Source organism: Oncorhynchus tshawytscha, linkage group LG16 (genome assembly GCF_018296145.1).
Source record: "Oncorhynchus tshawytscha isolate Ot180627B linkage group LG16, Otsh_v2.0, whole genome shotgun sequence".
Lineage (NCBI taxonomy): Eukaryota > Metazoa > Chordata > Actinopteri > Salmoniformes > Salmonidae > Oncorhynchus > Oncorhynchus tshawytscha.
In genome coordinates this window covers 51,066,712-51,078,307 of record NC_056444.1, presented here as the reverse complement: position 1 = coordinate 51,078,307, position 11,596 = coordinate 51,066,712, and positions in this window count along the sequence as shown.

Here is an 11,596-nt window from a genome sequence, read left to right as displayed (position 1 = left end):
AGGAGTGAAGGTTTCCCGCGAGAGAGTAACGGTTAATGTGATTGGATGTTAATTATTTGACTAGGCTACCTGTATTTCACTTTTTTTTAATTTTTTTTTATGTGAATCACATTTTTATTTGGCGTACCCCCGACGGCATTGCAGTTTGGGAATACCTGCCCTAGAGCACACAGAAAACTATACATACCTCAGCCTAAACATTAGCGCCACAGGTAACTTCCACAAAGCTGTACACGATCCGAGAGACAAGTGTCGTAGAATTATTGTCATCAAAAGGAGAGACTTTTACAGTTCTTCAAAACAAGTCAATTTTATTATTTAATTACTGCAGTGATAGAGCTTGTCAACGAGACCCCCATAGGTGAGAGCCCAACGAGCGGATTTGAGCCACAGCATTTTATAGCAAAGTCCATCCTCCTAGATGTTCACGACAAACAACAGATGTATGGAATGGTTAGTAATAATTCAGAAACATTGACTCATGCTATGGAATGCGGTCTTGTCTGGCTTAATACCCAAAGACATTGTAAATCTTCTGTCAGTGTTAAATCTCCCAGACGCCCACTTGCAGTTCACACAATAGAGTTATAAGAACCCTCTATTCTGTTGAATAAAACAACCATTTGATGCAATTACAGTACTATAACATAATCTTGTAATTTCTGTTCTGATTCAAGGCAAGAAGGGCCTTCTATGCCATCAAAAGGAATATAAAATTTTACATACCAATTAGGATCTGGCAAAAAAATACTTGAATCAGTTATAGAACTCATTGCCCTTTAATGTTGTAAGTTCTGGGGTCCACTCAACAACCAAGAATTCATAAAATGGAACAAACCAAATTCTGCAAAAATCTCCTCTGTGTACAACGTAAAACACCAAATAATGCATGCAGAGCCGAATTAGGCCGATACCCACTAATTCTCACAATCCAGAAAATAAACTTTAAATTCTACAACCACCTAAAAGGAAGCGATTCCCAAACCATAAAAGCCATCACTTACAGAGAGATGAACCTGGAGAAGAGTCCCCTAAGTAAGCTGGTCCTGGGGCTCTGTTCACAAACACAAATAGACCCCACAGAGCCCCAGGACAGTAACACAATTAGACCCAACCAAATCATGAGAAAACTAAAAGATAATTCTTTACAATGTGTCAAGTAATTAACAAAAAAAACAGAGCAAACTAGAATGCTATTTGGCTCTAAACAGAGAGTACACAGTGGTAGAATACCTGACCACTTTGACTGACCCAAACATAAGGAAAGCTTTGACTATGTACAGACTCAATGAGCATAGCCTTGCTATTGAGAATGGCCTCCATAGGCAGACCTCGCTCTCAAGAGAAGACAGGCTATGTGCACACTGCCCACAAAATGAGGTGGAAACTGAGCTGCACTTCCTGACCTCCTGCCAAATGTATGAGATTACACAGACCGAAAAAGATTAGAAAACAAACCCAATTTTGATAAACTCCCATATCTACTGGGTGAAATACCACAGTGAATAATAACAAACACCATTGTAAATACAACCCATATTTATGTTGATTTATTTTCTCTTCTTTACTTTTTGCACATAATATGACATATGAAATGTCTCTATTCGTTGGTTTAATGTTTACTGTTATTTAAAAAATAAATGTTTACTTCACTTTTGTTTATTATCTGTCACTTGCGTTGGCAACGTAAACATATGTTTCCCATGCCAATAAGCCCTTAAATTGAATTGAATAAGACTGAGCATACTGCTCCCCCTCAACTCAACAACACTAAGAAAACAACTCTGGAGGACAGAGATAAAATCTATAAAAAAACATATACTTCGATTGTTGAAGATAAGCAAAAAGTGAAGGAAAATGGAACTCTTGTGAAACCATGTGTCCTCACAGTCCACTTTGTTTCGCAAGCAGTGTAGCCTGAACACTTCTCTAAAAAGTGTGAAGTCATGAGCGGTTTGGCGCTGAACTCCTCCGTCTGTCTGACAAAGAGGCAGAGAAAGTGTTTACCCAACACGGTTGTCAGGGTCACCAGGAGAATGTGGTGTGACATGGCTACATAAACACACACACACACACACACACACACACACACACACACACACACACACACACACACACACACACACACACACACACACACACACACACACACACACGATGTCCTTGCTCATTCTGCTCGGTCGTCAACCTTTCAGTGTCCGACAAGATCACAGGGCTTCTGAGAGTTGCCTGCAGCGACACGGGAGACACTCCATCTCCCCCCCCTCCCTCCCTCCCTCCCTCCCTCCCTCCCTCCCTCCCTCCCTCCCTCCCCTCCCTCCCTCCCTCCCTCCCTCCCTCCCTCCCTCCCTCCCTCCCTCCCTCCCCCTCCCTCCCTCCCTCCCTCCCTCCCTCTCTCCTCCCTCCCTCCCTCTCTCCCTCCCTCCCTCCCTCCCTCCCTCCCTCCCTCCCCCTCCCTCCCTCCCTCCCTCCCTCTCTCCCTCCCTCCCTCCTCCCTCCCTCCCTCCCTCCCTCCCTCCCTCCCTCCCCCTCCCTCCCTCCCTCCCTCCCTCCCTCCCTCCCTCCCTCCCTCCCTCCCTCCCTCCCTCCTCCCTCCCTCCCTCCCTCCTCCCTCCCTCCCTCCCTCTCTCCCTCCCTCTCTCCCTCCCTCCCTCTCCTCTCTCTCCCTCCCTCCCTCCCCTCCCTCCCTCCCTCCCCCTCCCTCCCTCCTCCCTCCCTCCCTCCCTCCCTCCCTCTCTCCCTCCCTCCCTCCCTCTCTCCCTCCCTCCCTCCCTCCCTCCCTCCCTCCCTCCCTCCCTCCCTCCCTCCCTCCCTCCCTCCCTCCCTCCTCCCTCCTCCCTCCCTTTCTCCCTCCCTCCCTCCCTCTCTCCCTCTCTCCCTCTCTCCCTCCCTCCCTCCCTCCCTCCCTCCCTCCCTCCCTCCCTCCCTCCCTCCCTCTTCTCTGTGACTAACACTTCTGAGGTCTGTTGAGAGCGGCTGTACAAGTGTGATGAATAATTGGATGGCGATGTCCTGTCCTCAGTGTGCGGCAACACTAGCAGCTTCAGTGCAGATCTGCTGGCCTCAGCCAAACACTTTGATGGAGTGCAGTATAGGGAGGGAGGGAGGGAGGGAGGGAGGGAGGGAGGGAGGGAGGGAGGGAGGGAGGGAGGGAGGGAGGGAGGGAGGGAGGGAGGGAGGGAGGGAGGGAGGGAGGGAGGGAGAGGAGGGAGGGAGGGAGGGAGGGAGGGAGGGAGGGAGGGAGGGAGGAGGGAGGGAGGGAGGGAGGGAGGGAGAAAGAGACCCAGGGGACTTAGAGGGAGTCAGAACAGCAAAGAAGTGGTTGCCAGAGCGTGAGAGAGCGAGCGAGGGAGTGAAAGAGAGATAAAGAGGGGGGGATTAGATAACGACAACAATGACATAGTAAACCTGTAGCTGTGGAGAGAGACTAAACGGAACAGCCATTACGAAGACCAGCCAGCGTCATGTGGGAGAACACAGTCCGCAGAGCTGCACCGTGACTTCATGGGACGTGTCCAATGCTAAATACTGTACATGCACACACATGCTTACAAACACCCACAGCCTCTTACAGATCCAGAGACCGAGACAGCAGCCCAGCGGAGACAGGCAGGCGTTGCTGGACTGGAAATGCTGACATAGCCGAGGCAGCCCAGCCGGGGAGACTAGTGTGCTCGGAGCCCGCTGGTCCATGTGACAGACTAGCCCACGAGGAGGAGACTTAGTCTGTGTCCCAAATGGCACCCTACTCCTTAGATGGCGCGTTACTCTTGACCAGAGCCCTAACTGTCAAATGTAGTACACTACATAGGGAATAGGGCGCCATTTGAGACGCCGCACACACAGTGAAATGCTGAAGGGTTTATGGAATTTCAGAGACAGCGTGTAATCTTAATCCTGCTGCCAGCACACACACACACACACACACACACACACACACACACACACACACACACACACACACACAGGCTGGATCAGGAGCAAAGGATTTTATCCAACACCTCCTTCAGCTCCTGGATGGGATGAGGGAAAGAGGGAGGAACGGAGGGAGGGTTGAAGGGGTTGTAGCAGTGACTCATCCAGTCTGTTGTGACTGCGTGTATATGGGGGCGTGTAAGTGGGTCCCTTAAAACTTCAGTACAGAACCAAATCAGGATCATTCAAAGTAAAAACGCTACTACTCCATGCAAGGCACAAAGGAACAAGGGAAGTAGTAAACAGAAGACCGTGGCTTCACCTGAAAGGGCACCGTATCACCTATGTATCACCTATCTAGTGCATTACTTATGAGCAGGCACATACGGGGCACTGAAAGACAGACTTGGCTTAGAGAGAGCGTTCTCAGACAGAGAGTGTCGCTAGCTAGCTATAGCTAGCAAACTCCCCATCCATTCCCGCTGAGTAGTGGGCTTACGCAATGGCAGGTTCAGCTTCCGTTTCAGGGATTTAAAAGACTGGTATTATCATAACAAAAGAGGGACTTGGATTGCGTAACTCACTATCTGACAGCCAGAACAGTGTGTTAGTGCCCGTGTGTGTGTGTGTCCGTGTGTCTGTGCGCGCGTGCGTGTGTGTGTGCCTACGGTGATCTGTATATCTAGTCTGTCACAGAACTGAGTCTAAACCATGGGATATTTCTTTACACACACGCACACACTCCCTCCTCCCCGCGACACCCTAGTATTAGGGAGTATTGTGTGTGCGTGTGTGTGTGTAGGTGGAGTGGGGGGTGTCAGGCAACAGCTATGTAGAAAGACATTACCGGCTGAACTCAAACACTCGTTGCCTGCTGTCTACAACAGCAGAGTATGGGAGGAGGTGATTCAAAGGAAACAGAGGGAGACAGAGGTGGTGGGTGGTGGGGTAAATGAGAAGGAGAGTGTATACGAAGTGAGTATTTAGAATATGTGGAGAGACTGACAGAAACTCAGGAAGAGTTTGAGCTGAGCCAGGGAAAGGTGGTGGAGGGGGTGATGGCAGTGTGGAGGGAGATGAGAGAGAGCACCCCCCCCTCTCTCTCTCCCTCCATCCTTCCGTCCTTCCATCCTGAGAGCAGTAGTGGATAGCGGATAGCGGGTGAGTGCTGAAGGATGGGTGGGGCCGAGGCCGGCGTGGGCCGTGGTGCATATCTCAGCAACACACATGTCTGGCATTAGGACTCTCTTTAATAGGATTAGGAGTCCCGTTGGTCCGGGAGCACGGTCATCTAAAGCAGGAAGTGCCACCGGGCGGGGGGGGAGGAGGAGTTTATCAAAGTCCCAGCGGTGCTGTAATGACGTGGAGCCAGGTCAGCTGTCACAGTGCTCGACAGGGGTCAGTGGACGTGTGTGATAGCCAGGATCAGACCTCCTACCCTTAGCAGATTTTTTTATATTTTTATATCTTGAAATGAAGTCATAACATTAGTATCTGACTAATGAAATGGGAACAGCAGAGGCGAGAGCAAAGGAAACGCCAGGATCTACATGTATCAAGTGTCTCATAGCAGGAGTGCTGATCTAGAATCAGTTTGGCCTTTTAGATCATAATGGACAAGATTACATGGACAGGAGGGACCTGATTCCAGAAGCACTCCGACTCTGAGACAATGAACACATACAGCTCCAAATCTACCAAACTGTAAAGTGCAGGGTACATCGTGACCTCCGGGCTAAACGAGCCCTCTCTCTCTCTCGCTCTCGCTCCACAGTGAAGAGGTGTTTGATATTCATTTGTTTTAATGGCTCTCAGCTCTCCTGTTTTAGTATGGAGGAGAGCGTTGTCCTCTTTGATGCTTTGAAGTGCACACTTCGACGGCGGCCGGAGGGAAGAGGCTGAGGGCGTGATCAGGCACCCCAAAACTGCCTCCTGAGGGAGAGAGAGAGCAATAGAATGAGAGAAAGAGAGCAATAGAATGAGAGAGAGCAATAGAATTAGAGAGAGAGAGCAATAGAATGAGAGAGAAAGAGAGCAATAGAATGAGAAAGAGAGCAATACAATGAGAGAGAGAGATTTCCAAACAAATTTCCTGACAAAATGTCAAAAATATTAAACAATTAGAGTGTCATTTTCCCAAATTTGAAACCCTTATTCAAGGTTTCAAAGACCTCTCTGATGAGGGTAGGCTAACCGCCCTGTTGGGGGAGGACGCAGAGAGCTGTGGGTTGGCAGCGCACTACATTGCTGCCTGCCATAAGTTGAGGGACAGTGTCTGACAGATCAATCAACCTACACATGTACTCTACTGTATGCTTATTGTTATTGTTGAATGTATGGTTATTTTGACCCTTGGTTATTGTTGTTACTGTTGTCCCGTTGACAATTTTGATTCTCATTTTTATATTGTAAATATCCAAAATAAGCTTTGGCAATATGTACATTGTTACGTCATGCCAATAAAGCGAATTGAATTGAAAATTGAGAGAGCAGTAGAATGAGAGAGAGAGTGTGTGTGTGAGAGAGAGAGAGAGAGAGAGAGAGAGAGAGAGAGCAATAGAATGAGAGGGAAAGAGCAATAGAATGAGAGGGAGAGAGAGAGAGCAATAGAATGAGAGGGAGAGAGAGAGCAATAGAATGAGAGGGAGAGAGAGAGCAATAGAATGAGAGGGAGAGAGAGAGCAATAGAATGAGAGGGAGAGAGAGAGCAATAGAATGAGAGGGAGGGAGAGAGCAATAGAATGAGAGGGAGAGAGCAATAGAATGAGAGAGAGAGAGAGCAATAGAATGAGAGAGAGAGAGGGAGAGCAATAGAATGAGAGAGAGAGAGAGAGAATAGAATAGAATGAGAGAGAGAGAGGGAGAGCAATAGAATGAGAGGGAGAGCAATAGAATGAGAGAGAGAGAGGGAGAGCAATAGAATGAGAGAGAGAGAGAGAGCAATAGAATGAGAGAGAGAGAGCAATAGAATGAGAGAGAGAGAGAAATAGAATGAGAGAGAGAGAAATAGAATGAGAGAGAGAGAGGGAGAGCAATAGAATGAGAGGGAGAGCAATAGAATGAGAGAGAGAGAGAGCAATAGAATGAGAGAGAGAGAGGAGAGCAATAGAATGAGAGGGAGGCTCAGCAATAGAATGAGAGGGAGAGAGCAATAGAATGTATGAGATAGAGAGAGAGAGCAATAGAATGAGAGGATCCAGAGAGCAATAGAATGAGAGAGGGAGAGATCAATAGAATGAGAGGGAGGGAGAGAGCAATAGAATGAGAGGGAGGGCAGAGAAGCAATAGAATGAGAGGGAGGGATCCAGATGCAATAGAATGAGAGGGAGGGAACACTGCAATAGAATGAGAGGGAGGTTTTGAAACTTCTGTAGAGTAATAGAATGAGAGAGGGAGAGATCAATAGAATGAGAGGGAGGTTTACAGAGTTTCCCAGCAATAGAATGAGAGGGAGAGAGCAATAGAATGAGAGAGAGAGAGAGCAATAGAATGAGAGAGAGAGAGAAGGAATGAGAGAATAGAATGAATGAGAGAGAGAGAGCAATAGAATGAGAGAGAGAGAGGGAGAGCAATAGAATGAGAGGGAGAGCAATAGAATGAGAGAGAGAGAGGGAGAGCAATAGAATGAGAGAGAGAGAGAGAGAGCAATAGAATGAGAGAGAGAGAGCAATAGAATGAGAGAGAGAGAGAAATAGAATGAGAGAGAGAGAAATAGAATGAGAGAGAGAGAGGGAGAGCAATAGAATGAGAGGGAGAGCAATAGAATGAGAGAGAGAGAGGGAGAGCAATAGAATGAGAGAGAGAGAGAGAGAGAGAGAGAGAGAAGAGAAGACAGGCTCACTGCCCACAAAATGAGGTGGAAACTGAGCTGCACTTCCTAACCTCCTGCCCAATGTATGACCATATTAGAGAGATATATTTCCCTCAGATTACACAGATCCACAAAGAATTTGAAAACAAATCCAATTTTGATAAACTCCCATATCTACTGGGTGAAATTACACAGTGTGCCATCACAGCAGCAAGATTTGTGACCTGTTGCCACGAGAAAAGGGCAACCAGTGAAGAACAAACACCATTGTAAATACAATCCATATTTATGCTTATTTATTTTATATTGTGTCCTTTAACCATTTGTACATTGTTAAAACACTGTATATATATAATATGACATGTGTAATGTCTTTATTGTTTTGAAACTTCTGTATGTGTAATGTTTACTGTTAATTTTTATTGTTTATTTCACTTTTGTATATTATCTACCTCACTTGCTTTGGCAATGTTTACACATGTTTCCCATGCCAATAAAGCCCTTGAATTGAATTGAGAGAAATTGATTGAGAGAGAGAGAAAATTGAATGAGAGATAGAGAAGTTGAATGAGAGAGAGAGAGAGAGAGAGAGGTTGAATGAGAGAGAGAGAGAAGTTGAATGAGAGAGAGAGAGAGAAAGTTGAATGAGAGAGAGAGAGAAAGAGAGAATGAGAGAGAGAGAGAAGTTGAATGAGAGAGAGAGAGAGATTGAATGAGAGAGAGAAGTTGAATGAGAGAGAGAGAGAGAGAGAGAGAGAGAGAGAGAGAGAGAGAAAGGGAGGAGGAGCATATTCGTCTGTGAGAGATGAAAAGAGCCTTCCAAAGACGTACAGTGAATGAGTTCCACCTTATCAAGTTGGCAGCATTCTGCTCCTGGTGGAGATGTGCTTTGGGTGAAGATCCTCATCCGTCATGCTGTGCCTGTGTCCCAAATGGCACCCTATACCCTATGGGCCCTGGTCAGAAGGAGGGCACCATAAAAGCAATAGGGGGGCCGGGTAAGGGACGCAGGCGTGTGTTTAAAGAACATCATTGCTGGCCCAAACACAGCAGCAGAAATGCTACTGCCATTTTAAGCCAGTCCCGTTTTTGAAGGCTTTAGCAAAGCAACGAAAGCAAACTCTGTTGCCTTCGATAAAAAAAGAACGCAGTGTGACATGAGAAGGATGTTAGTGGGTGTAATGCTCTGTTGATTGGCTCGTCTGGTGTACATCTACTAACTCTAGCCTGCCAACACACACACAGTACGTACAAGCATGCACGCGGGCAAACACACACACACACGAGAGAGCGCTGACAACAGATTCTAGGTTACAGTGTTGGGCTCCACCACAGGAGGTTGGTTGCACCTTAAATAGGGAGGACTGGGCTCGTGGTAGTGGCTGGAGCGGAATCAGGGGAACGGTATCAAATGCATCAAAAGACGTGGCTTCCATGCGTTTAGTGCCCTTCGAGTTTCTCCGTTTCAGCTGTTATTACGAGCCGTCCTCCCTTCAGCAGCCCCCGCTGGGTTACAGTGTGCTGTATCAGGGTCTCACGCCAACGCCTGACACACGCACACACACATGTACGCACACACCTTCATAACACACTGTCCTTGGAACACACTTGGAGCCACCCAGAGAAAAAAGGATGAACTGTGCTTTAGAGGAAAAAGTGTTTTTGGACACGGTGCTGAACAAGCCTTACAGTTTGTCAAGAACTCTATGACTGATGGGGCCAAACCAAAAACAGCCCGATCACCACCATCCACACAAAACCCCTCACACAGACAACACAGTGGGCGTAGTCAGGCAAACGGAGTGTTCAGCAACTGCTTTTGACAAACGCGTTTAGAATGGTCAGGACATCCAACATCCAAATGAAATATCACATTTGAACAAGTGTTCAGACCCTTTACTCAGTACTTTGTTGAAGCACCTTTGGCAGTGATTACAGCCTCGAGTCTTCTTGGGTATGATGCTATAAGCTTGGCACACCTGTATTTGGGGAGTTTCTCCCATTCTTCTCTGCTGATCCTCTCAAGCTCTGTCAGGTTGGATGGGGAGCGTTGCTGCACAGCTATTTTCAGGTCTCTCCAGAGATTTATGTTGGGTTCAAGTCCAGGCTCTGGCTGGGCCACTGATGGACATTCAGAGCCTTGTCCTGAAGCCACTCCTGCGTTGTCTTGGCTGTGTGCTTAGGGTCGTTGTCCTGTTGGAAGGTGAACCTTCACCCCAGTCTGAGGTCCTGAGCGCTCTGGAGCAGGTTTTCATCAAGGATCTCTTTGTGCTTCGCTCTGTTAATCTTTTCCTCGATCTTGGCTAGTCTCCCAGTCCCTGCCGACAGCATGATGCTGCCACCCCCATGCAACACTGAGACGTGATGATTAGCATTCAGGCCAAAGAGTTCAATCTTGGTTTCATCAGACCAGAGAATCTTGTTTCTCATGGACTGAGAGTCTTTAGGTGCCTTTTGGCAAACTCCAAGCGGGCTGTCATGTGCTTTTTACTGAGGAGCGTCTTCCGTCTGGCCACTCTACCATAAAGGCCTGATTGGTGGAGTGCTGCAGAGATGGTTGTCCTTCTGGAAGGTTCTTCCATCTCCACAGAGAAACTCTAGAGTTCTGTCAGAGAGACCATCAGGTTCTTGGTCGCCTCCCTGACCAAGACCCTTCTCCTACAATTGCTCAGTTTGGCCGGGCAACCAGCTCTAGGAAGGGTCTTGGTGGTTCCAAACATCTTCCATTTAAGAATGATGGAGGCCTCTGTGTTCTTATGGACCTTTAATGCCGCTGAAATGTTTAGGTACCCTTCCCTAGATTTGTGCCTCGACACAATCCTGTCTCAGAGCTCTACAGACAATTCCTTCCAACTCAAGACTTGGTTTTTGCTCTGACGTGCATTGTCAACTGAGGGACCTTATATAGACAGGTGTGTGCCTTTCCAAATCATGTTCAATCAATTGCATTTACAACAGGTGGACTCCAATCAAGTTGTAAAAACATCTCAAGGATGATCAATGAAAACATGTTGCACCTGAGCTCAATTTCAAGTCTCATTGCAAACGGGCTGAATACTTATGTAAATAAGGTATTTCTGTTTTAAAAAAACCTGTTTTCGCTTTGTCATTATGGGGTTTTGTGTCTAGATTGCGGAGGATTTTTGTTGTACTTTATTCATTTTAGAATAAGGCTGTAACGTAACAAAATGTGGAAAAAGTCAAGGGGTCTGAATCCTTTCCCGAAGGCACTGTACACGCACGCACACACACAGCTCTAGCCCAGGAGAGATCCCTGGGAGGAAGTAAGGAAGTAAGGAAGTAAAGGCAGTGTCATCAGGGAGACAGAGACGAGGCCTTTTATCGTTTGTGCCTTTAATCCATTATTCATTTCCCCACAAACAGGCCATAACAAACAATCAGTCACCGTATGCCCTACATTAATAAACAAACCTGCCCGCTACAGAAACTACTGTATGTAAAAGGAGAGGGAACGTTCCATGGAATTCACTTTCCACTACAACTTAACCTATTCACAACAACCACGCAGTTTCATTCACACAATAAGCAGTTTGTGTCCTTCAAGCAAAATGGATCTACAGCCTGTGTGTGTGTGTGTGTGTGTGTGTGTGTGTGTGTGTGTGTGTGTGTGTGTGTGTGTGTGTGTGTGTGTGTGTGTGTGTGTGTGTGTGTGTGTGTGTGTGTGTGTGTGTGTGTGTGTGTGTGTGTGTGTGTGTGTGTGTGTGTGTGTGTGTGTGTGTGTGTGTGTGTGTGTGTGTGTCTACACCTGCAGGGGATGCTTCTGAGGGGTTTGACTCTGACGCCCCACATCCCCAATTACACTCATACTGAGCTTTCAGCCTGTCAGCCAATCAGCACGGCTCGTGCTCA